Source organism: Cyprinus carpio, chromosome B18, assembly GCF_018340385.1.
Source record: "Cyprinus carpio isolate SPL01 chromosome B18, ASM1834038v1, whole genome shotgun sequence".
NCBI lineage: Eukaryota > Metazoa > Chordata > Actinopteri > Cypriniformes > Cyprinidae > Cyprinus > Cyprinus carpio.
In genome coordinates this window covers 18,008,590-18,036,263 of record NC_056614.1, presented here as the reverse complement: position 1 = coordinate 18,036,263, position 27,674 = coordinate 18,008,590, and the positions used below count along the sequence as shown (strand labels likewise).

The 27,674-nt window shown below is 37.9% G+C and overlaps 1 long non-coding RNA gene across 1 annotated transcript; it reads left to right on the top strand.

Moving 5' to 3' along the window:
- Positions 1 to 4,258: 4,258 nt before the first annotated feature.
- Positions 4,259 to 11,253, top strand: LOC122140443. The gene is made up of 3 exons (XR_006157114.1): positions 4,259 to 9,177; positions 9,253 to 9,354; positions 9,987 to 11,253. It is a non-coding gene; the product is annotated as an uncharacterized LOC122140443 (long non-coding RNA).
- The last annotated feature ends 16,421 nt before the right edge of the window (positions 11,254 to 27,674 follow it).

Sequence of the window (27,674 nt, the reverse complement as noted above, 5' to 3'; positions counted from 1 at the left end):
CTTTTAAACACGCTTTTTAAGTTTCATTGCTCTTTGTTCTACCTATAAGAAAATCAACGAATGCTCCCTCCTTATCTGTCCTTGTGTGTCCTTAAAAAGCTGTATGAAAAGATATATTAAAGTTTGTACTAAGTAGCTGATTAGTTCTGCCCCTAGTCGATGTGTCGGGTCTGTGTCGACTAGTTGTGAATCACATGACTTCATTTGTTCTTGTTCTATACATCTGAGATGGTCTGAGTGCATATGGAGTCTTGTAAACTGCATTCAAACTAATCAAGCGTCACCCAGAGACTGACAGAAAATGTTTTTTGTGCCGTTGATGACAATGCAAGCTGCAGTTTGTCAGTGGATATGTGAGTAGAGTGTAGTGGATATTTGACATGCATCATCTCAGCTGCATCTCAGCTTCTCTCCAATCGCATATTCTGTCAACAAAGCATTAGACTTGCCAGAAACAGTAAAGTCTGCTGATAGTGCACTGTGTGAGACATTTTTGTGAGGTAAACACTCACCCACTGATATGTGTATATATCGTATGCAAATATTCTGTGTGTGTTTGTATACACCACCTTTCAGAAGATTGGGTTCGGTCATTTTTTAAAAATGGTTTTGAAAGAAAATGCTGCAGTTATTTGATTAAAAATACAGTAAAAGGAATAATATTCCGATTTGGTGCCCAAGCTTGGAACATAGAAACCATCATATCATTTCTTTGATTATTTAAAAGATTAAAAGAACAGAATTTTCATATCGATGTAAACTGCCACTGTCACTTTTGAGCATTTTAATGCATCCTTGCTAAATAAAAGCATGAATTTATTTTTAAAAATACACATACACATATATATTCCACTCAAATTGTCATCTTTATTCAGGATAAAATGTTTTATTTTATTATAAATTAAGCATATATATCAAAAGGTTTTGGGTTATCTGTCCTGTCTGCCTTTTCCTTATCTTCTTCCTCTCCATTGTCTATCACTTGTTTTTTATCATCCTCTGTCTTTCATATACTCTCCTCACCTTATCTGCTCTTCTGCTCTCAATCGCTTTATTCTCTTATATCTCCCACTTCCTTCATACATCTGTTGGCATCTGTGTGTGTGTGTGTGTTTATGATTGTGTAGGAGTAGCAGGGAGGGAAAGCTCAGCTGTTCATAAGATGTGATGGGTAGAGGTGAGATTTTCTTACACTTTTCTCATTGCAGTGGAGCCAGGGGGCAACTAATGTGAACAGAACAATAGACGTGGCAGCTCCACAAGGCCAGGCCTTATTGCAAACAGAGAACACAATGTTGTTTCATAAGGCTTTTCATTCATTTTCTGACCACTGTGAAGAAGTTTTTCTGTTACCATGTTCAGTCATGAGGAGAAAATTTTCTTGGAGTGCCCTGAATAAGTATAGTCAGTAGGGCTATTTTCTAATGCAACACCATTCTTGAAAATTTTGTCACAACTGATTTTCATTCCATGCAGTCCAGCTAAACTTGTAAAATGAAATTACTTTAAAATTAAGACACTTCAGTTGTAAGTGGACATCAATTGATTTGTTTTGTTATTGTTGAAATCAAGCAATGCTGAAAAATCAGGTATTGTTATTTTTCGTTATTTTTGACAACCTGTTGAAAGCTTTCTGCAGCTTATGTGACAATTTAAGCTGTGAAAGTGGGCACCTTCTGTATGTAGCTTTTGGTATTGCAACAATGAAAGCTAGATATCATCACTGAACACGCTAAATAATATAACCTTCATCTTCCAGGGGTGTATAAATGATTCTTACTGATGTCTCAAGGCAACTGATGTCTTAAGATATACTTCTAGAAACGTTAGACCAGACTGCCTGTCCATCTGTCTCACCTCAAAGTGACAGTGCGTTTGTGTAGTGCGCAAATGTGTGTGTGTCGATAGACTCATTTGCAGAGCTCCATAACAGGCTGTTTTTCAGGATGCTTTGGCATTGACAGTTGCCCTCTATTTCACATCTCTCAAAATGTGTGATTCTGTCTGTCTCTCTTGCTGTGAGGGCCAGTGCCTATAGATGTTGTGTTGTGGTGGTGTATATGTGTCATTAGGCTTGTTATGTCTCCTACAACTTTATGAAAACCTTTCCTGCTGGCTTTTTGGTTATTACGGATATTGCAGAGTTCACCTTAGGTAAAGTTCCAGTTAAAGGTTAATTGTTTGAGCTCTGTATAAATTCTGACTTTGATTGTTCACCTTTTTGCTGCTGAGAAAATTATTAAGCCCAGACAGAATATACTGACAATATTTTTGAAATTCTGTGGAGATTAAGGTACTATAGTCTCATTAGTAGCCAAAAATAGTCTAGTCAATGACATATAAAAGTGTCCATGATAAATAGAAGGATTTTTTTCAAATGTCCTTAGAAATGCTCTCTTTGTATCTGGTTTAAAAAAAATATTTTGAACAGTAATTCACATTTACTTACTTTCAATTATTTATTTTTTTTAAGTATCATGCATGATTAATTCATGAATATTATACATTTTTGGAGAGTCACTCCACATGACATTTTACAACCTGAACTAATTTCATAAAATGATCAAATTAGAGACTTAAAAATTTTTTTTTTCAAGAATTAAAACAAAAACTAAATTAATTTAATCAAAATTTTAAAGCATGCACATCAAAGTGTGAATATAAGTCTTTATATAATGCATTGCAAATATTTCTGAGTAAATTAATAGAGCTGGAAATCAAAACAAAAAGGGGAGTGCAGGGTTTTAGAATGTGTGGAGCTTTAAGAACGAGAGCGGTTCCAATTCTGTGAAAATAGAGCTTTCTTCCGATTTCTGCAGGTATGGGTTCTTTATGAGCAATAATACAGCAATAACATCACTTAAATTAGATTGAGCAAACATAACCATGTTTGAACCAATGAGTCCTTTTAAATTGACTTATGTATTGCCAATAAATCTGAACTTTGACTCGATGACATTACTGATCTGCGTTTGACCTTAAGTGACTCAGTTTAACCTTCAAACACCAATCCCTGTCCAAGGTGAGAAGAAAAGACAAGATCTGACAGCTACTGCACCAAGGGAGCAGCCAAAACTACAAGCACTGACACCCTGAGATTGATTGATTATGTGTGTCTTGGCTCAAACATGAGGCTGCAGTCAGTACAAACTCGGCACTTTGGTTGTCCCAACTCACTTCTCAGTATCCCTCTGCATCTACCTCACATTAATACAGACACACGTCTAGTTTATTACATTAATGCCAGACATTTTACCTCCTGTCAGCAGCAGAACGACAGCAGTGAAGAGTGTGACAAGGTCAGAGCAGGGCTCACAGTCTAACCAGATTACACGGAAATTAGGCGAGCATGCACGTTTCCACTGATGCCTATAAATGTGCTTTCTGCACAGTGGAGTGTGTGTTAAATCACAGGATGACTAGACTGTCTGCTCTTATGTCCTTGTGAGCTTCATTACAACATGTTTTTAGTATGTTTATATGATACCAAATACTGTACTGTATAGTAAGATTGGAAACTGAGATGAAACTGATTGAAAACTAATTTAGTTTTCAGAGAAGATACCAGAACCTCGTACATTCTTCCATCACGAAACACCATACTAAAATACTCTGACAGAGTTTTGTGCATTATTTATTCAGTGATGCTGAAACACAGAGTAAAACAGGCAGCACAAGCAGTGTTGTCCAATTACAGAAAGAATGACTCTATTGGGCTGCTCTTTCTTTTTTTAGGTTTAATAAAAGGCATACAATTCAATCATTGTCGTTTGATTCCAGAGTGAATGACTCTTGTGAGCTGATTCTTTTTAGTGAATCAAAAACAGACAACACAATCAGTGTAGCGTACACTTCCCAAATAAATCACTCTTATGAGTCTGTTCTGTTTAGTGAATTAAAATATACCTTGCAGATAATATAGTTTATCTACCTTGCAGAACAAATTACTTTTATGACCCAATTTTTTTTTCGTGAATTTAAACATAAAACGCAATCAGTGTAGTTTGATCGCTAAATGAATGACTTTAATGATTTGGTTCTTTTTTGTGAATCAAATGCATATAGTAGTTTACGACTGTCTGACCTGAATCCATGTAGTTACAATGTAGTTAAAATTATTTTACTGAGAAAAAAAAAAGCCATAGAGTGCAATCAGTGTAGTTTGATTCCCAAACAAATCTTGGGAGTCAGTTCTTTTTAGTGAATTTACCTCATCATTTGGCAATGGAGTAACATTTTTATTTTTTCCAAATATTTGTCCTTAAAAATACTAAAAACAACAAAGTAGTTGATGTACCTATTATGGAAACAGAAATTGAATTGTTAAGTTCTTACTGATTCCCGTTGTTTTGATGGATTGTTCCTTCTGGGTAAGTGTAAATTGCAGTTTTTCCGTTTGGTGATGTCCTGGTGGGGCTGGACAGAGGGGGTCATCGCCTCCATGTGTCCCCTACGTCCTGTCTGCTTGCTGACAGGGAGGGCACAGCCCATTCTGACCCCTGGCTCTCACTCCCCTGAGGTGGCTAACTTCATTTCTGCAAAATCGAGTTAGAGCCTAGATTATCCCTGCATATTCAGCAGCCCTCCCTGTTTCATCTTCCACCTACACACCCATCAAATCAACACACACACACTATTCAGATACATATTCATGACTACCAACCTTGAAATAATGCTATATATGCTATGTATTTTGCTGCAGACAATGTTTGGGGCAGAGCTCACATTTATTCGGCGTACTTGACAGGACAGCTGTCATATGTATAGATTCCTTGTGTGTTTTTTAATAAATCAGCTTTACCAGAGTTGTGCAATGCACCATAAATCACTTATTGTCTTGATGCAGACAATTTTACAGGATCTCTCCCATCTTTCGTCCTCCGTTGCCACTGTGTGTGCGCGCGGGGAGCACGATGCCTCGGCTCTTATGAAAGCTTTATTGGATTCCACCATCCCCAAAGGGAAAACGCTTTAAATGTCTTTGCAATTATACCTCTAATAACAGCGCTGTGCACTTGGGCCAAGCCAATGATAAGGAACTGCAAGTTAGTCAGTCAATAGAGGGGCTATTAATCTCTGTCACCTGCCTGTCAAGATGAGTCGGGAATCAACAGAGGTGTCTCTTGACCTATGTATGCGTCCCGGCACTGTTGATGAACTCAGTCAGAGCATCAGTCTTTATCGGCGAGGGTGGCGTATGTCTACAGACCGGAGGAGAGAATTTTACATGCTCTCACAGGACCCGCTTTAGGCTGAAGCCTTTAGACATGGAGATGAGGAGAGATGGTCGAGAACGCAGACGATTATTAGTTGCCACCGTTTGTAATTTGCTCTTGCCTTATACGCTCACCGGCGTGACATCACCTGTCTCTTTTTCTTGACATCGCCTCTATATTGTTAAAACGTGCCCTGAAGTGGTTATTTACTATATAATATGCAAATTAGGATAGATATATCTATTTTCTGAAGTAGGCCTGTTTCACTAATGATTTTAACATAATAATTCATCTTCAAATGATAATTCTGTCATCACTCAATCTCATGTCATTTCAAACACAAAAGGAGATGTATATTTTTTGTGGCAAACAGATCAAAATGTAATGTTATGGCACATTTCCAGGGTCAGTACAGTATGGTTTGCTATGATTTAGGATTGTACACCCTGATCTGGCTTGCATTTCCACTGCCAACAGTAGCCTTACTTGATTGGTGTGGTGTATGCAAGAAAGTAGCGATCAATGCATTCTTGCAGAAAGAAGAAAGCGCAACATTGGGTGCTTCTCAATAATCAAATTGATGCTTCCTCGCTCCTCTATCTTCGAGTCTGTGTCCCGGAAACCAATCAAACTCAGCCATCTTGAAAGACATCTCAATTCTCTAACAGCACCAGGAGGAGCTATGAGCAAAGATATACAGGTGTATCCTATGCGGAAGTTTTTCTTGTCGAAAAACCTGACGCACGTATAAATTCTTCTCCCCCTTCGCATCTGTCGTAATCATTTTAATTTACATTCTACCTTCGCAGTTTAAATAAACCATGCATGTCATATATTTCAACAGAGCATCTTGCTTTATTAATATTTATTATGAATATCTTAAATAAACTTTAACAACATAAGGCCAGATCCATTTGGCGCAACTGATGACGCTTTGAAGTGATGCTTGAGTGATCAAGAATATTCCAATGTACAAATAACTGTTCCTTTGACTCCTCTGTCCTCACTTTCTTTCCTTGCATCCTTCCTTCATATCCTAAGGGGGTAGAGCTAAGACGCGAGGAAATGTAGGGAGGAAAAGAAACGAGGATGCACAAATAAGAAATGAGAAGCACCCATAGTCTGTGTGAAGATATAAAATATTAAATACACTGCTATACTTTTTGTGTCTGCGCACTCGATGTAAACAAGCCCAACACTCATGAGCAGCATGACAGAACGAGTGAAGATGTTTCATTCCCCTTGTGTCGTCATTCCCTTTTTAGCATGTGCAAGTGACGATTCTCTGTCAACCAATCAACGTTTTGCAGTGAGTCTAGCTCCACCCTTTAGGTACCGGACTATGCTAGGTACCTCAACAGAAGGGTCCCAAAAAAGTGGTATTGTACTGTACTGAACTGTACTGTTCAGTGGAAAAGAGCCATAAACTACTAAAATCTGGCTTCTGTGGTTGAAATAGAAATTTGCAAGATACTTGCAGAGCAAATGTATCGGGACACCACTATGGATTATAGACCCTCTGAATAGCATAGAAATTGTGATCTGGGGGGTTCTCTCCCAATTGGCCCCCTCTCTGACCAGGGTCCTTGGAATCATCATGACCCTACACCCCCCCCCCATTCAACCCTTTATTGAATTCTTTGCGCATACACATATTCAAACTTGTTGGGTCTCAACGCATATTGACTTCAACCAAGTCACACCAAAGAAGTGGTTCACACAGTCTCATAACTGAACAAAATGTGGGATGCAGGATTTTAAACAAGCATCCTGTCGTATTGTTCTTTCTTTCACTCCTTCTTTCTTTCTGTTGTCCTTTCTTCCTCCCATCTTCTTCTGTGCATTCCTCTGATGGGCTCCCACTTTCTTGTTGCCATTTCTCATTCCTGGATCAAACACTCATCATGACCAACCCTTGTTCTTTCCCATCTTCCGTCTCCCATCTCTCTGTGACCTTCTTTGCCTTCTCTCACTGTTTGATGAGGGGAATGCAATTTGAAATTGCCCCCTGCTGCCACGGTTCTCTTAAATGTCCGGGTCACGCAGACAATTCCTGAGCCGGATAGGAGAAAGAACTAAAAGTAAAACAGATGAAAAGAGAGGGGGGAAAAACATGATGTAGTTGATTGCTGCTGCAGTTTACATAATGAAATGTGTGACCCGGAGGGTCTCAATATATGGAAATCTTTTGGAGATATTTGTTGTGATCTTTACAGATTTTATAAAGGTCACCCGGTGTTGTGAGAGCAAGCTGAAAGGGAGTTCGCTGTGTTAGTGCTGATCATAATGCCAGGGCACATCGTGACCCCTGAAAACAAACAGACTGTTGAAATGCAAGATACAGGACGAGAGCGAGAGAGATACACAGAGAAGTGAAAAATTCAGCGGGTATGCCAAAGAGGAAGCACTGCAAGGTATTACACAGTGTTCCATCCAAGACATTCCACCTTTCTCCATTCATTTTTAATGTGCCATATATCTCTGCTACACTGAAACATGACATCTACCCTGAAGTGTGGGAGACTTTCATCAGGGATTCTGTGTGCATGTGTGTGTGTGTGTGTGTGTGTGTGTGTGTGTGTGTGTGTGTGTGTGTGTGTGTGTGTGTGTGTGTGTGTGTGTGAGTGCGTCTGTCTTGGTAATAGAAATAGATCTAGAGGCCTGTGAGTAGCAATACCTTTCGAATGTGTATTTATGTCAATGAGGCTACAGATTTGCATGTGCATAACGAATGAAAGATTAAGACAGAGAGCATAGTGCTTTAAGACAGAGTGTAAGATGTCTTGCTCTCACTCACATACACACACTTACACACCCTTTCCATCATCTGTGCTGTAAAAGTTAAATGCCTTGGGCCATCCCTGCTCAGCTCTAAATGCTGTTGAACGTCATTGTTTGACTGCCGCTGTAAAAACAGAGTGCCTCACTCGTTCTTCCACTTATCACTTCATCCCTCCATCTGATCCCTCCACTCTATATCTCGTAAATCTGCTATCCTCATGCGCTTGCTCTCCTTCCACTTCATATATCCATATCATATTCATTTACTCTTCTGTATGAGGTTCCCTGTTATCAATGTGAGCTTTACAGCTTTATTTTCTTTGGTATATGCACATTTTCCTCTGATAATTTCTCTTTTTGTCTTCCCACACACTTAACCATTCTCATTGCCTCCTTTCTTTGTTATTTATTTATTTGTTTGTTTTGGAGAAAGTGCTTTATCACATTTGGGAATGCATGCTTAAAGAGATGTAAATTTATGCAAATGTATGGCTGAAAAATGAGGAGTCACCTTCTCACAAAGTACAAAGAACAGCAGCGACTCGTTACAATATTACCCTTTGTTATGAATCTGCAGAATAATAATTAAGAATGATTTGTGGACTGAGCAAAAAATGTTTTTTTCTAGTGGTTAAATAACTGGTAAGACTTCACCTAGACCCCAGCTGATATTCAGCAGTCTGGCTGATTAGACTCCTGTGTAATTTCGCCCAGTGGCGGTTTTTAATCATACCACAGGTAGTTGCCAGCACTTATTTGCACAATTGCCACTTCTAAAAATTAATGCATACACCCATGTTTTTCTCTATGAGACTGTGCTTGCATATGCATATGTATTGAGAAATTATGCATTTATTAAGGATCATTTTGAAATTTTGCATACAGATGCATACAGTACATGTTTTTTAGCAAACAAAATATTAATATAAAAATATTTGACAGTGAAATGAATGTCATTGCCACCCTGAAGGACCTTCTGTCACATTACAGTGCTGACAGTGATGATGCAGACTGCAGTACATGACCCTGCTGGGGTCAGAGGTCATTCAAGAGGGGTCACTGCAGACTCTATGCCCTGACACAGTGATTGACAGATGAGTATGTCTCTGCAGCATAGGTCAAGATGCACAGTGTGCCACTACAGCGGGTCAACTGATGCAGCCCTTGGCTGACGCAGCAGGTATGATTTCTTCTTACTCTGTGATGCTCTTGTCCAAGCCGCTGCTGAATAACATAAGCTGTGTTCCCTTCACAGGGTCCTGAGCTGGGGTTGTTTGTAGAAGTTCACTTCAAAACAAAATTGTTTAACTTGAATGTTCTGCATCATCATTCAACAGACAACACATGAGCTGCACAGGTATTTGGTATACTTGTGTAAATAAATACCAAACGAATTACCATACTTAAAAACCTTCTTACTGAAAGGTTTTGTAATATTGTTTTTTCATGTTTTTGAAAGAAATCTCTCATATGCTCACCAAAGCTGCATTTATTTGACCAAAAGTACAATCAAAACTGTAATATTGTGAAATAGTATTACAATTCACAATAACAGTTTTCTATTTTAATATATTTTAGAATGTATTTTTTTTCCTATGATGACAAAGCTGATTTTACAGCAGCCATTATTTCAGTCTTCAATTTCATAATCATTAAGAAAAAACAAAATGTTTACCACAACTATAATTGTAATTAGTTTGTTACAGAATATCGTATTTGTTTCTTAACTATTATAAACATGGCACTGTAACAGTTACATCTCCTCATTTAGTCACACTACAATAGTAAATAGCACTCTACACTCTTTTTGCAGACCTCTTACAGCATATAGTTAGCATAGAAGAAATGCCTTTATGTTTGGTACTGATTATGGAGAGAAATAATTGAAGAAAAGCGCTGAGGCCATTTGTAACCAAAAGTATGTTTCTCATACACTCTGAAGAGTGTTCAGTGCACTTATGCATTTAATTCTATACTTTGAGTCCACAGGGAAATGAGAGGACAGAGGGATGCCTGCCACACCAATCCTCTCATTATTCATCAACAGCTTGGCAATGCTCTTAGCTATCTGCATATTCACAGGGAATTGTGGGAGATGTTGTCCTCTGGGGCCCAGACGGGTTGCCGCATCTGCTTTGCTCTTGAAAAGTCATTGAGTGAGTCAGAGAGGAGTCCAGGCAGACGCCGTCTTCTCTGACTGCGTTGTCTTAAACTGTTCAGCTCCACAGCATTAAGCATCCTCTCTGTTTAATGAGCGTCTGCACAGCGAGAAGAAGTGCGTCGACACTCTCCTCGCCTGTCATTAACGTGCAGACAGAGGGGACATGGGACGGGCTGAAATGGAGAAATAATAGGCAATTTAGCGGTGCGTGGAGAGAAGAGGGGGATGAGAGGGAGGGCAGGGTCATCCCTTGCTCTGTTTTAGGGGATCCTTTTCTGTCATCCCTGCAGAGCCACAGGCGGATAATGAGGAGTCGCCTGCAGCATAAATAGGCTTAAAATAGAAAGAAGGAATAAATAACTTTAATAGAAGAAGGAGGAGAGGGATGAGGTAGGCGGCCCCAGTTCTCTGTCTATCTCTCCACACGACATGTCCCTCTGTCCTGCCTCTGTCCTTTTCTCCAAATGCTTCTTTAGAAGGGCAACCATTGGACAAGGGCACTTTTTGAACAGTCTAAAAGGCTGATAAAAGTGTAGTTGTTTTTGGTTGGATTACTCTGTTCAGGCAGTCTTTCTTGAAGTTCTCACTAGTGGTTCAGTAACTATAAAGTTTGTCCTTAATTTCTAATTTGATTTCACAACTTGTTCTTAAGACAACTTGGCTAGCAGGTTGTAAGGTCTCTATAATAAGATGCGTAGTCACATAATATGAGGTTTAACTTTATTAATCCAATAATAATCTCCAAATTTGTAAACAGAAGTATTGCTAAGAAGCCATGCATTTCAATTTTATCTTCAAAGTTAATGTTTTAAAGGGGTCATCGGATGCCCATTTTCCACAAGTTGATATGATTCTTCAGGGTCTTAATGAAAAGTCTGTAACATAGTTTGGCTAAAATTTATCAATGGTTTACCCTGTCAAAAACAGCTCTTTTCAGAGCAAGCCGTTTTGTAGCATTTTCCTTTAAATGTTAATGAGCTCTACTGACCCCGCCCCCTCTTCCGAGCCGCTCTCTAAGGGACTGTTTACTTTAGCCACATTCATTGTGAAACTTGCTAATTAGCAGATTATTAGGAAAGGCAATTTGCAAAGATTCATTAAAAAACCTTATACTCACTTCTTCTTTTGGTGAAGCTTGATCACCAACAATTCGCCCGAAGATAGACACGTTTAGGTAGATCGGGGACACATTCCCTTCAGAAACAAATGTAGTCCACTGTGTCTTCAGCAGCTCAAATGTTGGGAGTAAATGACGACTGCTATGTTCATTATTACATCCAACAATAGAACACCTAAATTGCTTAGGAGTCATTCTTGTCTACATCTGCTCCGGCGGTGAAACAGCTCACTGATGACAGCTCACTCAGGGCGGGTCTAAGGTAAGACACCAGTCCAGTCTGTACTGAAACACTACTGTCAATCAAACTGTCATGGGAGGGGCCTGTCTTTGTGATGTCACAAAGACAGACATCTGAGATCAGCTTGATTTGAGAAAGGGGTAAAGATTTTAGTTGATTTAAAAAATCACTGGGTGGATGTTTATCATTATAGGGTGGTTGTGTACACACACTGCCAACACACATTTCAGTTCAAACAACTTGTAAAAGTGCATGCAGCATCTGATGACCCCTTTAAATAATCTTTTGGCTTATGTAACTATTAACTGTCAAGTAAATTATATTTCCACTGGAATACAACACATAAACTAAAAAGTAAATTCTGTGTTTATAAATGAAATTGTATCTAAAATTAATAATGGGCAATAAATTATACATATTTATTTTTTAATTCTTTTTTTAATTTATTTATTTTTTACATTTTATTTATCATTTAGAGGTTTGGGGTCAGTTAAATTTCCTTACTTTTATTCAGCAAGGATGCAGTAAATTGTAAATTAAAGACATTTAAAATGTAAGAGAGAACAGGAACACAGAAAGAATACTGATATATATATATATATATATATATAGCAATATCACAGTTGTAGATATGAAATATGGCTGTATATCGGCACGCTGTGATTCGGCCATAGGTAATCACAGCATGGTGATATACAGCCATATCTCACATCTATGAGTGTGATATTATGTTTATACAACATTTCGATGGCATAAGTGTGTAAATATGTTAAAAAAAGAACAACGGAGTGTCTTTAAAAGCCCTTTTTTGTGCAGAACTACTTCCTTTTGCCACAAAGTTGGCACTCACACTGTTTCCTATTACTAAATAGTACCATTATCTATATAAAATATTATTTATTGAATATTAATATTTAATAAACAAGAACAGCCATCATAAAAGTTGCTAGGTAATTCAGTCTAAAGTACAATGGCAGCGCTCTGATATACAGCACTGAAGTTACATAAACATGATGAGATTTTGCCAAAACTATTTGCTCTGGAACAAATAATAGATTAATAAGACCAAAGACTGCCAATTAGATTTACCCAAAACTAAATATATCTCACGTTTAACCACTATAGCGAAAGTGAAATGACATACAGCCAAGTGTGGTGAGCCATACTCAGAATTTGTGCTCTGTATTTAACCCATCCAAAGCAGTGACACAGCAGTGAACACACACACACACCGTGTACACACACCCGGAGCAGTGGGCAGCCATTTATGCTGGAGTGCCCGGGGAGCAGTTGGGGGTTCGGTGCCTTGCTCAAGGGAACCTCAGTCGTGGTATTGCTGGCCCGAGACTCAAACCCACAACCTTAGGGTTAGGAGTCAAACTCTCTAACCATTAGGCCACAACTTCCCCAGACATCAGAGCTAGCAATAATTCCAGAAGATCTGGCCAAGGTGAGGTGCTTTCGGCGGGTTCATGAGTGTAGAACAGCCACTGACATTGAGCTCACATCTCCGAAAATGTTGAAGCAAATTTTCAAATAGACGTTATCTATATTAACAAACTGCATATTTGAAGTCTAAACAAGTACATTCGATGACGCAAAACAGTATTATTTTTTAAAATATAGAGGTTTTGGGCATCTGCCATCACACTCTCTGTGAGAAATACGGCAACTTAAGCAAGCGGAGTTATATAAGCAGTGAAACGTTTGGAGTTCTGTTGTACTCTAATATCAACACTCTTATCAGCCAATCAGATTCAAGGACCAGAAAGAACTGTTGTGTGTGTGTGTGTGTGTGTGTGTGTGTGTGTGTGTGTTCATGACACTTTGTGTGTGTGTGTGTGTGTGTGTGTGTGTGTGTGTGTGTGTGTGTGTGTGTATATATTGATGATAATAAATGTTGCTTGGACACCAAAACTTCATATTAGAATGATTTCTGAAGGATCATTTGGCACTGAAGACTGGAGTAATGTCTGAAAAAAAATTTGCCATCAGAGAAATAAATTTCTTTTAAGATATATTGAAACATAAAACAATTACAAATAATATGACAGACTTCTTTCAAAAACATTTTTAAAAATCTTAGACCACAGACAGTACCGTATAATTTTTTTTGACAGAGCTGACGTCAAAGGCTCCTGTCAAAATTACAGTACCAAATATTTAGTAACCTAGTGCCTATTTATGCCAGAACTAAGCTAAGGTTTAATTTACACACAGCTGGTGCAGCTGCCCCTGATGAGAGGAAATTGCACAAGAGTGAATGGCGCATAACAGCTGAATATCTGTTTCTAAATTAAGAAAGATTCTTGGTAAACAGCTTTATTAAAATGCGTGAAAGCCTACTCTAACAGCCAACACCTCTGATCTTTTCCAGGTGTATTTGAACCCAAAGAAAAACCGTGTTACCTCATGATTGTGTCATCTCTGATGAGATGCGATGTGATAATGAATATGTTTGACAGGTGAGAACGACAAAGCAGCAGGAAGTTGAAACAGTCTAAACTTAACTTAATTACCAGCTTTTCAAAGCTAGCATTTTTTTTTTCAATGTCCTCACCTGTAGCTTAGCCTCGTCTCAACCTCACGAGAACGACAGACAATTAGTAACTTGTGTTTGTGTGCGCAATAATACATCAACAGGCTAAGGTGCACAGCTGTGAGAGAAGGATAACTGGGTTTTATTTCCAACTTGGTGACTCTGATATGTGGTGGTGGCAGGGAGGGGAAGAGGAAATCGGTGTAATTATTCTCCGTGTGCAGGGGAGCCAGCTGGGGACCCCTTCAACAACATAGGCTAATTTATATCTGCGTGGCACTTTCCCGGTTTCTGACAGAGCCCCTCTCTGCTCTCCAGGCTCTCCTGACCGTACTTCTGGGAGTCCTAGTGCAGCTAGTACACTGCTTATAGACTCCCTCCAATCTCTTGCTATTCTGCGGCACTGCACTGTGAAGGAGCGAGTCATTATGGGAACAGGCGGATGGCTCAGATCGAGTGAGTCACTCTTGGTTCAAATGGACTATTGCCTCGTGAGACTTAACTTTTTAATCATTGACTTTCAAATGAGAGGGTACATTGTTTTTTTTGTTTTGGCAGTGTCTGATTTCTGTCTTTTTTATATAATACTTCAGTAATCATTCATCCGTTTAGATGTTCATTTCATGAAGAATTAACTTGATCTCTATTTTAAAGGTGATGTAGTAGCATTTTAGCATCAGTGTTATCCTTTATTTAAAGGACAACTTTGATGATTTTCAGCCAGCTTTGTTTTGTTACAATGTCAAAATACAGATTATACTTCTGTCAGAGGGAACCCAGTGCATTATGGGTGTTGAAGTTTTCCTACCTTTATGACAAAAGGGACCGCTACCCTTTCTTTTTGTTTTCTCAAGTCATTTAGCACCAGTTTAAAGACATTTAGCACCAGTTCGATGCCTTTCTACTGCATAGATAGCCAAGTTTTATTGAAAGCCCATCTTGCTTGCTCTAAATTGCTACTTTAAAGGTTCATTGTTATGTATTTCTGTCATACGATGTTGATGCGTGACATGTTTTATTATTGTTATTCTATGTAATACAAAAAGAAAAGAATTTCTAGCTTGGTTTGTTATTGTTAACTTGTCTTGAATAACTTAAAATGAAAATTACAAACATTGCTTTTGGCAACTAACGGAAATAACTTTAAACTGAAGGACTAAAATTACTAAAAATAAAACTGAAATAAAATATATTAAAGCTATATAGAAATGTTTAAAACATGAAAATGACAAAAGCACATAGCAAAATTACTCAAATTCAAATAATATAATACTATAATAGTATATAAATTATACAAAAATAACACGATTTTCCTAAATTCTGAAACATAAAATTAGTAACTGCTCACGAACCATAATCATTTAGGCTTGTAATATTTATATCTGTTGCTAATCTATTTTATGGAGAAATATAGCACATTTTTGGATATGATATATTGGATATATAGGTTGATGAGGCAAACATAAATTTAAACGATTTTATCATAAGGCTGCAATGTAACAAATAAGTGAACACTAAATAGTGAATGCACTATAAATGTCATATTATTTCAATAATTCTGTTAGTTTTGTTAGCTATCAATGAAATTCAACATGGAGCACAATATCAGTGATGGCTTCATTCAGAGATGCAGCATGTTTTCACTCATTAACATCAAGCTAAATCAGCAGCAAGCATTGTTGTGCTCACACCTTCACAGACACTGTATAATTTTGTCATTCTTGTGTGTGGAAGCAGTACGGCAGCAAGACTGCAAACTAAAACTTTCTGCTGTCATGTACTGAATATGCCTTAATGCTATAATTTCCCGTTTGTTCTTAATTAAGGCTTAAAAGGGGGTGGATCTCTGCAGCCTCCAGAATTTGAGTGACAGTAATAAAAATTATTGACTTTTGACAAATAATTGTATTATAATGTCACTACTAAACTTAATAACTGTAAAAACTCTGTTATCTACTACTTTCTTATTAAATTCAAAATGGCATCGGCATGGAGTACATGCTTAAAGTATTGTCGTTTGAATGTGGATTCTGAGCACGGTTTCATATTTTCCTTGCATGTGTACAGCAGCTGTTGATTTGATCTTCCCTTTCAGCAGCTAATTAGAGTCTTTTAGTTCCTGTGAGAAAAGGTCACTTTCTCCCTCTGCACAGATGCATTAACAAGCCAAGTATTAATACACTCACCTCCATGTACAGGTCAGACTAGAGCAGACAGCTCCTTCAGTTTAAATCACCCTTTTCCCTCCGGCTTCTCCCCCCAATTTAACTCTCAATTAAACCGTCTCTACGCTTTTCATGTTACAAAATGGTCGATGTGTGTATGCTAGATTCAGTGTTTTTTTTCTCTTGGTCAGTGCAATTGGTAGCATGAAGACTACCAAAATATTCAAAATATTTCACATGAGTGTCCTTCAGGTCCTGTTTACACCTTGTAGTAACAACCATCTCAAGTGTGTCTCTGTGACCAAGGTTTTTTTTCTGATTTCACAACTAAATACATCACTCACTAAGTAACTGTGTTGCTGCAATATTAGAAAAAGACCAAAATAGGAAAAAAAAACAAAGAAAAGATCTCATTTCTTCTTCTTCTCCATCAGAACTCACTTCATTCTCCACTCCTGACAGCTCAATTACAATCCTGAGCAACAGAGGAACTGCTTAACCAGTCTGCAACTGTCCAGAACACACATTCACTGGGTTATCTTCTCTGTTCATTCAATTCATGCAAGCACCCACATAATTACGCAAAGGGCTGTGCTACAAGGTTGTTGTTTTTCTACTGCTCTGGCTCATGTTGTTTTCGTCTTCCCAGCAGTATTGATTTGTCTTTGGTTTGTCTGTAGCAAGTACCTATTCTTGTCACAGAGACACTTAGGTGAACATCCCTTTAATTGCTTGCCATCTATTCTGAAATAAACACTGCCCTGGGGTCCTGTCGCCTTTGCATGGTGAGATTTAGTACGAAGAAAGGATGCAAGGTCGATGTTTTTAAGGAATCAGGAGGGAAAGTATTTCTACCTGTGAACAAAATGTAATTCCACAAAACCTAGTATTTAATATACTTACATATTGAAATAAAAATATACATATTCATATAGAAATATATACATGCACAATACAGTGACTTCAGCAGGTGGTGACTTAAAAGAATTGTTCACCCAAAATATTCTTACCCTCAGGCCATCGAAGACGTAGAGGAGATTGTTTCTTCATCAGAACAGATTTGGAGAAAATTAGCATTAAGATCACCATGCTCACCAATGGATCATCTACAGTGAATGGGTGCCGTCAGAATGAAAGTCAAAACAGCTGATAAAACACAGTATTCCACATAAACCAAGTCCATCAAATAACATCTTATGAAATGAAAAGCTGCATGTTTGTAAGAAACAAATCCATCAAGACATTTCTAGTGGCCAAAATACATGTCCATAAACCACAACCATGTATTCTCCAATGTAAAAGTCCATTCCCTGTTGTCTTCTCACGTCAAAATCTACCAAACATATTTGTTTAGAACTGTTTTAGCTTGTAAACAGCAGCGTAATCAGTGCATATTTCTCTCCTGATTCAGATGAGACAACTTTTTCACTGGAGAAAGCAATATTAGAGCCTCTAGAGGACTTGTATTTATTTTATCTTAAAGCAAAGGTTTGAGGTTAAAATCATCTTAAAGATGGATGTGTTTGTTACAAATATGCAGCTTTTCACTTTACTAGACATTAATGGAGTCATGTAGATTTTTTGTGGATTATTGTGATGTTTTTATGTCATGTGAATTAATGTTTATGTTTTTATGTTGAATTATTGTATTAAAACAATATCACAAACAAGCAAAAAAATATTTTTAAGAAGAGAGAATTTATACGTGTACATGCTATTCTTTGGTGGAAAATTCACTCTCTAAATATTGAATACATCCTTATGTGTTTCCTCATGTGGAAAAGGATTAGTGAATATTACCTTGTGTGTTTCCTCACATGGAAAAGGATTTGCTGGCATTGGTGTTTTTATTCATTCTGACCGGCTCCAGGATCTTTACACCTTTTGTGAGAGTTTTGGAGTGAATCAGGTTGAATGACAGCAGCAGGAAAATAAATCAGAAGCGTTTGAGCTGCAGAGAGGAAAATCTTTAAAACAAACATGGTAACAGCTAACAGACAGAGAACGTGTTTGAATGAAGATGATGGAAAATAGGTATAAAAGAGATAGAGAGAGGGGGGTTGATCAAAAGAGAGACATGGAAGAATGAAATTAAAGATGAGATGAAAAGGGCTGCTCTGAGGGCTAACAAAGAGAACAGTTGGACATTTTTGAGAGAGTTTGATCTTGTTTGCTGGCATGTGTTGTTTCAATAATGTATGTTTAATATTTCAGAGCTGTAAGTTTCATTTTAGACATCTGAGGGAAGCATAAAGCCAGAATCATTGTACAGTGAACTTGTTTCTCTGTGTACAAGCACAATGAAACCTTAATTTGAAAAGACTGCGTAACTTGCTATCCCTCCATCCCACAGCCTCCTCCACCCGGTGCAGGTGCAAGCTGCTTTATCATATTTCTCTCATCTGAGTGTTTTTCTCTGGTTAATTTCTGAAGAAAGCCTTGTTATATGTGTGATTACTGTTTAAACACTGGTATTAGAGTGGAAGTGCACATACATTAATACTGCAACCCAAATAATGCAAACTTCAGATATCTTTGATATATCAATCTCTTGGGGGCATGAGAATATGCATATTATAATAGCAGTGCTGTCTTCCACCAAAACCCCCCAGGTGCCTGGTTGTGGGTAACTTCATTAATGGAGGAGCTGATGGAACAGATAAATGAAGTGGTTCATCTCTGTCAGATTATTGTTTTACCCCCCACATAGTCTGCCACCTCCTCAAAACCAGCACACACATGCTTAAATGCCGAATATACAAGTTTAACCCTCAAACAAACAGGGCTGATGACTTATAGGTTATGAAAAGACATTATTGGTTATTGCTTATTCACAAGCAAAAAACAAAAGACCAAAAAAAATCACATAAGACCAGGAAGAGGGGTTAGTTATTATAAAACTAAAACTATAAAAAAAAAAAAAAAATTTACTTGAAATAAAATTAAATAATATGAAAAAGTTGACTTTATATTCCAGCTACTTGCCAAGGTGACATTTCTCATCTTATTTTAGTTTTACTCAATGTAAAAATAACTAAAGCTGAAATAAAAATGAATAAAAAACATATACAGTAGAAATCTTTTATAATACTTAAAATTACAAAAACGCAACAAAATGACTTACATTTTAACTAAAATTAATAATAAAATAAATAATAATAAAAATATGCTCTAAGTAGTTCTATTTGGGATTTGTGGCTAACCTATTTTATAGATAAATGCAGTGTATTGTGACATAACACATATGTCTTCCAAAGAATAGATAGACAGACAGACAGACAGATAGATAGATAGTGTTTTCATGCAATTTCAATTCTTATTTTGACATAACAAAGTGGTTATATCTAAGTGTGTGAGTTGTTTACTTTTTAAATTAGTCTTCCCATTAATGCGTTTTATTGTTTTTTTCAGACTGATTGGCGAATGCAGAATGCACACTAACAAAATAAGCAGGATTTGTCACATTAATTAATCACATCTGAACATATCCTGACTGCTGTAACCTTTCTTATATAATATTTTCTCATACTTTTTTCTCATACAATATTTTGAGAAGACACTGCGTCTCTTGTATCCTCAGAGGAAACACTCCTATTTAGATAGATAGATAGACAGACAGACAGATAGATCGATAGTTCAGTGTACCTACAGTACACAGTAAGACCACACTGAAAATCTGGATTTTTTAAATTCAGTTTTGAACTATTTACAGCAAAGTAAATGTGTAACATAAAAGGAATAAGAATTTTTGAATTGTGCATTAAAAATTAGATTTTTGAACAGAATTGTATGTTTGGGTGCCATTTAAAACCTTGGGCGACAGCTCTTTCACCATATGTAATCACTAGTACCTTAGCATCACATAAAATTCTAACACTGTTTCTCCGTGTTAAATTCCCCAGGGCACAATATAACTTCTATTGCCTCATCTTATTGCAAGCTTCCATTAATTGTTAATGGCCGGTCAATAATCAGTCAGTTAAGTTAACTGCCCGTGGATGTGCAAGCGTATTTGTTTTCATAGATTATTAATTTTCACCAATACAGAATTGCACACAGGTGTGCCATAAAGATCTCTTTCTCACACACACACATTGTTCACACAGGTAAGAATGATCTGTGCACCCCTGTTTATCCCTGAGCTCTCAAAGCTGAGAGAGAGGTCTATTTTTGTTGATTGCTAGGGAAAGAAAGCATACTTTGTCCATCCAATCAAAGCCCTCCACGCTCTCTGTCCGCCATGTTGAGGAGTTAAATGTCATGAATTCTTAATGCTTAATGAGCCCATCAACCCTTGAGTAAAAGTGCTCTGTAGTGCTTCTGCTAATTGGCTTCAGTGGCTGCTCTCCCATGCCAGGCTGGACCCTGAGAAGAGGAGGAAAGAGCGGGAGACGTAAAAATGGGTGAGAGTGTCTGTTTTGGGAAGGGGGTCTGAGACGAGAGGCTCAGTCAGGTTGAGTGGTCTGAAACAACTGTTCCTGGTATGAGTGACACAAATACATGAGCACATTTCCCTACCACTCTACTGCTCTTATAAGCTTGCAAACCATGGCACTTATTTGGGGGTTGTTATTTTGTCTTATTACATTGCTCTGTGGAATACTTGATTCTAATTGGTCAGTCGCGACATTCCGAGGTATGTTATCCCTCGATAACAACCGGTAAAAGCTAATAACACAGGCACATCCGGGTAACAGCAGTCGGCACTGTACTCTTGCTTGAACAATTTTTTCTTGGTGGAAGCCTTGCTTTTGTTTAGGTAATAAAATATTAAAACTCGATTCAAAATGGTGTACAATTATTTAATTATGTCATCCTGGTATCACAGACTTGCTCTTGTTTCATACAAACGCAGATCCTGCCATTTTCCTACGATTGTTTTGTCATCTGAAGCAGCAGTTCTTAATCCTGGTCCTCGCGAACCCCTTGCTCTGCACATTTTGTATGCAGGGGTTTGGTCCATTCGGACGTAAGTGCCCTGCGAAGTGGACATCATAGGATATTCTGCCATGATTCCAGTTCAAAAGAAGCGTATATGTTCCATTCAAAGGGCATTCAAGTGTGACTTCTATGCAAACCTCACGATTACGGTTAAATAACCCTTCACACTTCTGTAGTAAGTTTTGTCTGTATGTGGAGACTCTGCAGACCGTGGTGTAGCGCAAATAAACTTCAGCCAATTTCCCATGCGCAGGGAGTAGAGAACAGTGAACACTATGTAGGGAACATGTCAATCGGAACACAGTTCATTCATGGAGCTATCTTCTAACAAGATGGTTATCTGAATCAGGTGTGTTAAACAAGAGAGACATGTAAAATATGCAGAGCGGGAGGACCAGGATTAAGAACCGCTGGTCTGAAGCATTTTAAGCTTGTCCACTTTTGACAGATGTAGTCGATCAAACCAGACAGGAGAGTAGATTAACGCAAGTGGACTTGAACTTGAAATATAGTGTGTATTGATATCTTTCTGCAGTGGAAACAAGATACCTTCTGACGTTCATTCATGTATATTTCATGCTATAACTAGTAATGAAGAAGAGAGGATTGGTTCACGTGAATGAATCGTACTTCTTCACTCTGCATGAGAGCCGACTCTTCTAGTGAAAGACTTAATTACTTTGGTTCAGGTGTGTTCAGTTAAACTCTGCAAGACAGTGGCCCACCAGGAACAGATTTGAACTCCCCTGATTTATTCGAACCATCCAAATGAAACAGATACACTAGAATGAATCAAACATTCTAATGCTGCATGAGCCGACCGCTTAGAATGTGCAAATTTACTAGAAGGAATAGGACTTTCCAGTGTCATAAATGAGAGAGGGAACTGTTTAGGTAGAACTGTTTTACTAGGGAACTGTTTTACTAGAATGACTTTCCAAATAGGAGAAAGAGGATCTTTGAAGATGATTTGATTTATTAAAATTAGAAACAGCGGTGTACATTGGGACTCCTTTTTTAAAAGAAAACAAAATAATCCATTTAAAAACTTCCCTTTTGAAAACTGCTAAAGCTGTAGAGTCGCTACATTTATAGTAGTTAATCCCCAACACTGTTTTTTATAGTAAGCAATCGCTCTCTCAACAGTACAGCTTAACTCAAAACCTGTCATGTGAAGTGGTATGATATTCATAAATGAACACGCAGTAGTTCCTTTTTGTTATTCATTTTCATTTATTCCATCCACCTGCGGTTCACAGAGGGGTACTCAGTGCAGTGTCAGCTTTAACAAACGGCATCCACAATATGCAAAGCTACAGGGTGGGGTTACCATATCAGACGGCCGGAAGCAAGTGGATGAATGTGAGCAACAATAAGCGAGTGGGAGTTTAGAGAAGAGGGATGGAGTGAAAAAGGGGAGGAGGGAGGGTGTGTTGCAGTGGGTAACATAAGGACTTTTACTTCTCATTCCGGCGACTCCCCTGTGCGCTCATTGACAAGTGTGCACCATTGCCGTCTCCCCTGCCGTCCGTGGCCAGCTTCTTCTAACCACTGCAATTGGCGTGAGCGGCGAGCAGGCACACACCATCCTCCCCTCCCCTCCCTCACCTGCAAGCACTGTGCCATACCCAGCAACGCTACCAATTACCATCCAGCCCAGCTGCCAGGTCTAAATCTGTGGCTGAGGAGAAGAGGCATGTCTGCTGATTCAGCCCCTGCAGAGCTTTTACTCCCTGAGCATGGGATGCGGATTTTACCGCCACTGGTGGATGTCTGACTCCCTCAAGAGTGAGGATGGTGTTCACAAGCCTTACCTTCCCACATCACTGTGACACCCACCTCAGGCTGCTTTGTAAATATTAAAGTAAAGTATTGATCGGATCAAGATAATCATGTTGTGGATGCAGGGTTCTAAATTTTTAGATTCATTGCTCCATGCAGCCTCATCCTCAACAGTTTTTGGTTGAGGTTTGCTGCTGTATTTGCTTTGATCCCATGTTAGAAAAGTGTAAAGATACTGCGTTTAGGGGCTAATATAGAAGGACACCTCATTAGGTGAAATCAGGATGTAAAAATGTTTACCCAGAGTGTCAATGTAATGCAGTGTCTCTCTCTGCATTCTGTGCTAGCATGCTGCAATTCATTCTTCACCTAATGTAAATGTCCCTGCAAGTTTGTCAGGCTTTTGGGAAGATATGGCATATCTTGAAAAATAATATAGAGAGATCAAAAAAGGAGTTGAAGATCAAAAAGAAAATGAATAGAACACATATCATCTTGCATTCTTCCGCAGGACCCATAAAATGACTAATGGCTTTTAACAAGGAAAATAGACAAATAACAGACAATTAAAACATTGTACAACATACATAAAAAATCCCTATACATCTCATCTCAACAACATCAAAGGCAATGGAGAAAAAAAAATGTCTTCAACTTAAATTTAAACAAGTAAACAAAGATGATTCCACAAAGCTTGTTCTAATTTAAATTTTTAAAGCAAAAGATGAGAGATTTTTGAAGTTAAAAATAGCTAATAAATAAATCTAAATAAATCTAAGCTAAATACTAATAATAAAATCCAGCTAACCATATAATCATGCATAGTTATTTAGGAAACCAAAATCTGCTTTTAAAAGTTAGAACATACATTTGCAATATCTTATGATATTTTAGCTCAAATTCATCTGCCATTTGGTAATATGGATAATACTAATGCAATATTTGGCTTAGTGTTTGTTGTATAATGCTGGAATCAGATCTTATGTTGTTAATGCATTTAAAAATTGTGAGTTGTCCTATTCAGCCTGTCATGTTAATAAATTTGCATATTGTTGGTCCTAATGTATGTCATTTTTGTTCTGTGTTGGGTCGCCACTTGATGTCCATTGTAAAATCTGAGTTTGAAGCAAGACCAATTGAAGCAAAAGTAGTTGAAGCTGAACCATGAGTGTTATATGAATTGCAAATGTCAAAATAAATCATCATCTGAGGGCCAGCTCTACTGCAGCTGGTACATATATTTCTCTCCAATAAGTGTTTACCAGGCATAGTGCAATTTACTTTTTATCAACAAGCATCATTTTCTCTGGAATCTTATGAGTCCTGTTCTTTTACGGGATGCTGAGGACCGCCTGAAAGACCCTATTTGTCTCCCTAATCTTACACGAAATAACATTTGCATTCAGCCAGCTGCCTGTAATAAAGGCTGGCAGTTATGAGGTCTGCTTCCATGCATTACCATTAATCACAATTAAATAGAGCTTAGCGCTTGTCACATGAATATTTACAGTGTGGCCAGGGCCATCTCGCACTGTAAATTCATAAATCATTTGGCCAGATTATGGAATTTATGGCTGTTTTATTATTCATGATCTGCCTTTTATGTGGTGTTATATTTATTTTTCCTCTCCACCGGACAGACACGTTGAGCTGGGTTTAGTGGGCTGTCCATCACACCTGTCACACACACATCTGGGCTGTCACAGACACACACCTACAGGGACAGCACATTTGGGTATCTCTTGCTCTGGCTCTTGCACGCAAGTTTTCTGTCCACCACAGCATGTTGGAGAAGCAAATTAGATTTTTCTGCCATTAAATGAGCATGTGTGTGTTTGGCTGGCTCCTAAAATAATCAAATCTGTCCTCTGCTGTTTCATGTCATCTAGAGCTCCCTCCGGTGGCCGGGCACAGAATGTTTTGAGGACTCACACTGCTCCAGTAGGACATGTGACCAGATGAATTCCACCAAATGGCATCACTTAATCACCAGCTTTCCCTTTATATCTAAAAAAAGCAGCAGGTGACTTTGCTATGTATTCCTATAAGAGAGACTGTGAAGTCACCATCCGCCGCCTCCTTTTCTCACTCACGTCAGGACACATTACTGAGAAAGCAAGTGGAAGATCAGAATAAAAGATTCGGCATCTGAAACCGTTAACTGAAAACCGTTCATTTTTCATACTCACCTTTATTCGTGGAGTAACTAACACACTTATTGCAGAGATTTGCCTGCGCTTGATTCCTGTGATTAACAGCTGATTCAGCCGTTGACCTGCGCTGTGCACAGCTGTGGCCTGAGCCCAGCCAATCAGAGCTTAAGTGGGCCATGTGTTCAGGGTCAAGACAGACCCGGCCCAGCGGCTGAGAGGCCACCAGCTGCCTTCAGCTGGAGAACCAGCCAGAGAGAGAGCCTGCTCTGTGTCCTTAATGGATGCCTTATAGCAAGTAATGCCTAGCTTACCATAGTGAATTTATAATCTTGCTGAACAAATCTTTTTGTCATGATAAATTATGTGTTCTGTATGGAAATTATGAGGATTTTGGAAAAAAGATTTGGCAAATGTATTAGTCCTGTTTTGTTATTGTGTATACCTACTGATGTGCTTCATAATGTGCATAAGAGGAGTTACGGAGTATGAGTGTGTTTGTGTGTTCAGGAACCAACCGACTGGCAGGGTGTCAAAAACATAACAGCAGTCCTAAAGTAATATTTTGCACGCAAACTGATCCATGCCATCTTCATCTCCAGTAGCAAGTTTTCGAATATTTCAGCTGCTTATGTGTATATGGAGGACAGACATCATGGTTGTTGATACTGCAGTCACTCCTGTCTCCCATTGGATGGACATACTTTCTTACATCTCTTCTCTGTGAACTTTAATAAAAACTGTATTCCCCTGATCTGTACGTCTGGACTCCAAATAATGAAACATATCGATCGGCGAAATGCATCACGCTCAATAGTCACACTACAGCTGGAAGGGAATAAAGGCAGACATGGTCGAAAATGCACGCGGAGAGACAGACAGAGAGAGAGTGCACCATCTAGTGGTTATAAAACAAACACTCATGATAGATAATAGACAGCTTGGTGGGAAAATTCATCATAATAGAATAGAATTTGAGTCTGTGAAGATGACAGACGCAGAGACGATAGATTCCAGAAGTTTTAAAAGTGTATTGTTCTTAAAATTAAAATAAAATAAAATAAAAAGAAATGTCTTGGTTGAAATGAAGTTTGCTGTGGCCCCCTAGTGGGTCACCTGGTTGAGAACCACTGCCATAAACTGATAAAAAAAAAAAAATAATAAAAAAATTGTAAATGATTTTTTTACAGCTCAAATTCACATTAGTTCTAAAAGAAAAAATGAATGTAAGTGCATTATTATAAGATTCAAATTTCTGCTTAACTTTACCATACATTTTTTGTTTTTGTTGTGGTTGCTTTTTTAAAAAAGATTTTTTCATTTTTTGAATGAGCCTAACTTGAATGTGCCTTTAATACTGATGTTTCTTTACAAAATTGGATGTGATATTGGTCTGATATGTGGCAGATTTGATTTTGATTTGCTTTTAAGAATAATACAGAATTTTACTTTGCTAAATAACAATTGTTTAGTAGAAATATACCTTTATAGATATTCACAATATGTGATTATTGAAAAGATGGAAAGAGAAGTGAAAGACAGGATGAGGAGTGTGGCATGTGTGTGGGTGTACTCACGTGAGCTCACATAACTGTGTGCGTGTTTCTGCATCTGAATGCGAGCACTCTTTTGTGCTGTCTGAATATTTCTCATCCCTCCTCTCTGGAGAGAGTGCTCTGGCATGGCCCTTAGTGGATAACAGACTGTTGTCGTGAATGGGCTGTATAGCCACTGCCTCTGCTTGTGTAGCAAACTACCTCATGGCCTTGTACTCTTACAACAGTCTACTTTTGTTCTAGTTCCTCTTCAGCACATCCCTCCCCTGCACAGATGCAGTGCCCACACACTCTCTGTCCCTGAGAGCTTGAAAGAAAAAAAGTGCTTCTTTTGATGCAGAAGTTTTAATTGTACCCTGAAACTCAGGTGTTCAAGTTTTATGCCAGTTTCGTGAATGAGTGTGCTGTCACTTATGTAAATACAGAGATTATGGAAATGTGGGTGAGATCACACTGTAACTTTAAAGATGTTAGTAAAATGTATTATTTCGAAATAAAACAATGCAATTTGAAATAAGTCATGGCCAACTTATAAACACTAACAAACAACATTTCACACATTCATTATATGGACAAATAAATGTGACATTTTTTAAAATATCTTCTGTGTACCACAAAACCTGAGATATTAAGTAATGATTATGAGATAAAAATACAAAACTGACATACTAAATACGACATAAATGGTTGAAATTATGACATTTTAAGTCAACTATGAGATAAACATGTGAAACTAACATTAAATCAAAATGATTTTGTTTGTCTTAATTGACCTTTTGACATAATTTTGACTTAGTATGTCATAATTTCAACTTTATATCTTATAGTTATCACTTAATATTTCAACAACTTTAATAATTATGAAGTTATTTCATATGATTTACCAAAGCATGTGGTGGAAATGATCTTTCATATGAGGATGGGTGAACTAACCATTTAATAATTAGTAAGTTTAGCATTACTGTACTTTTGAAACAGATGTGAGTGGTAAATCAAAGGATCTCCTTTCTAACATCTAGTTGGAC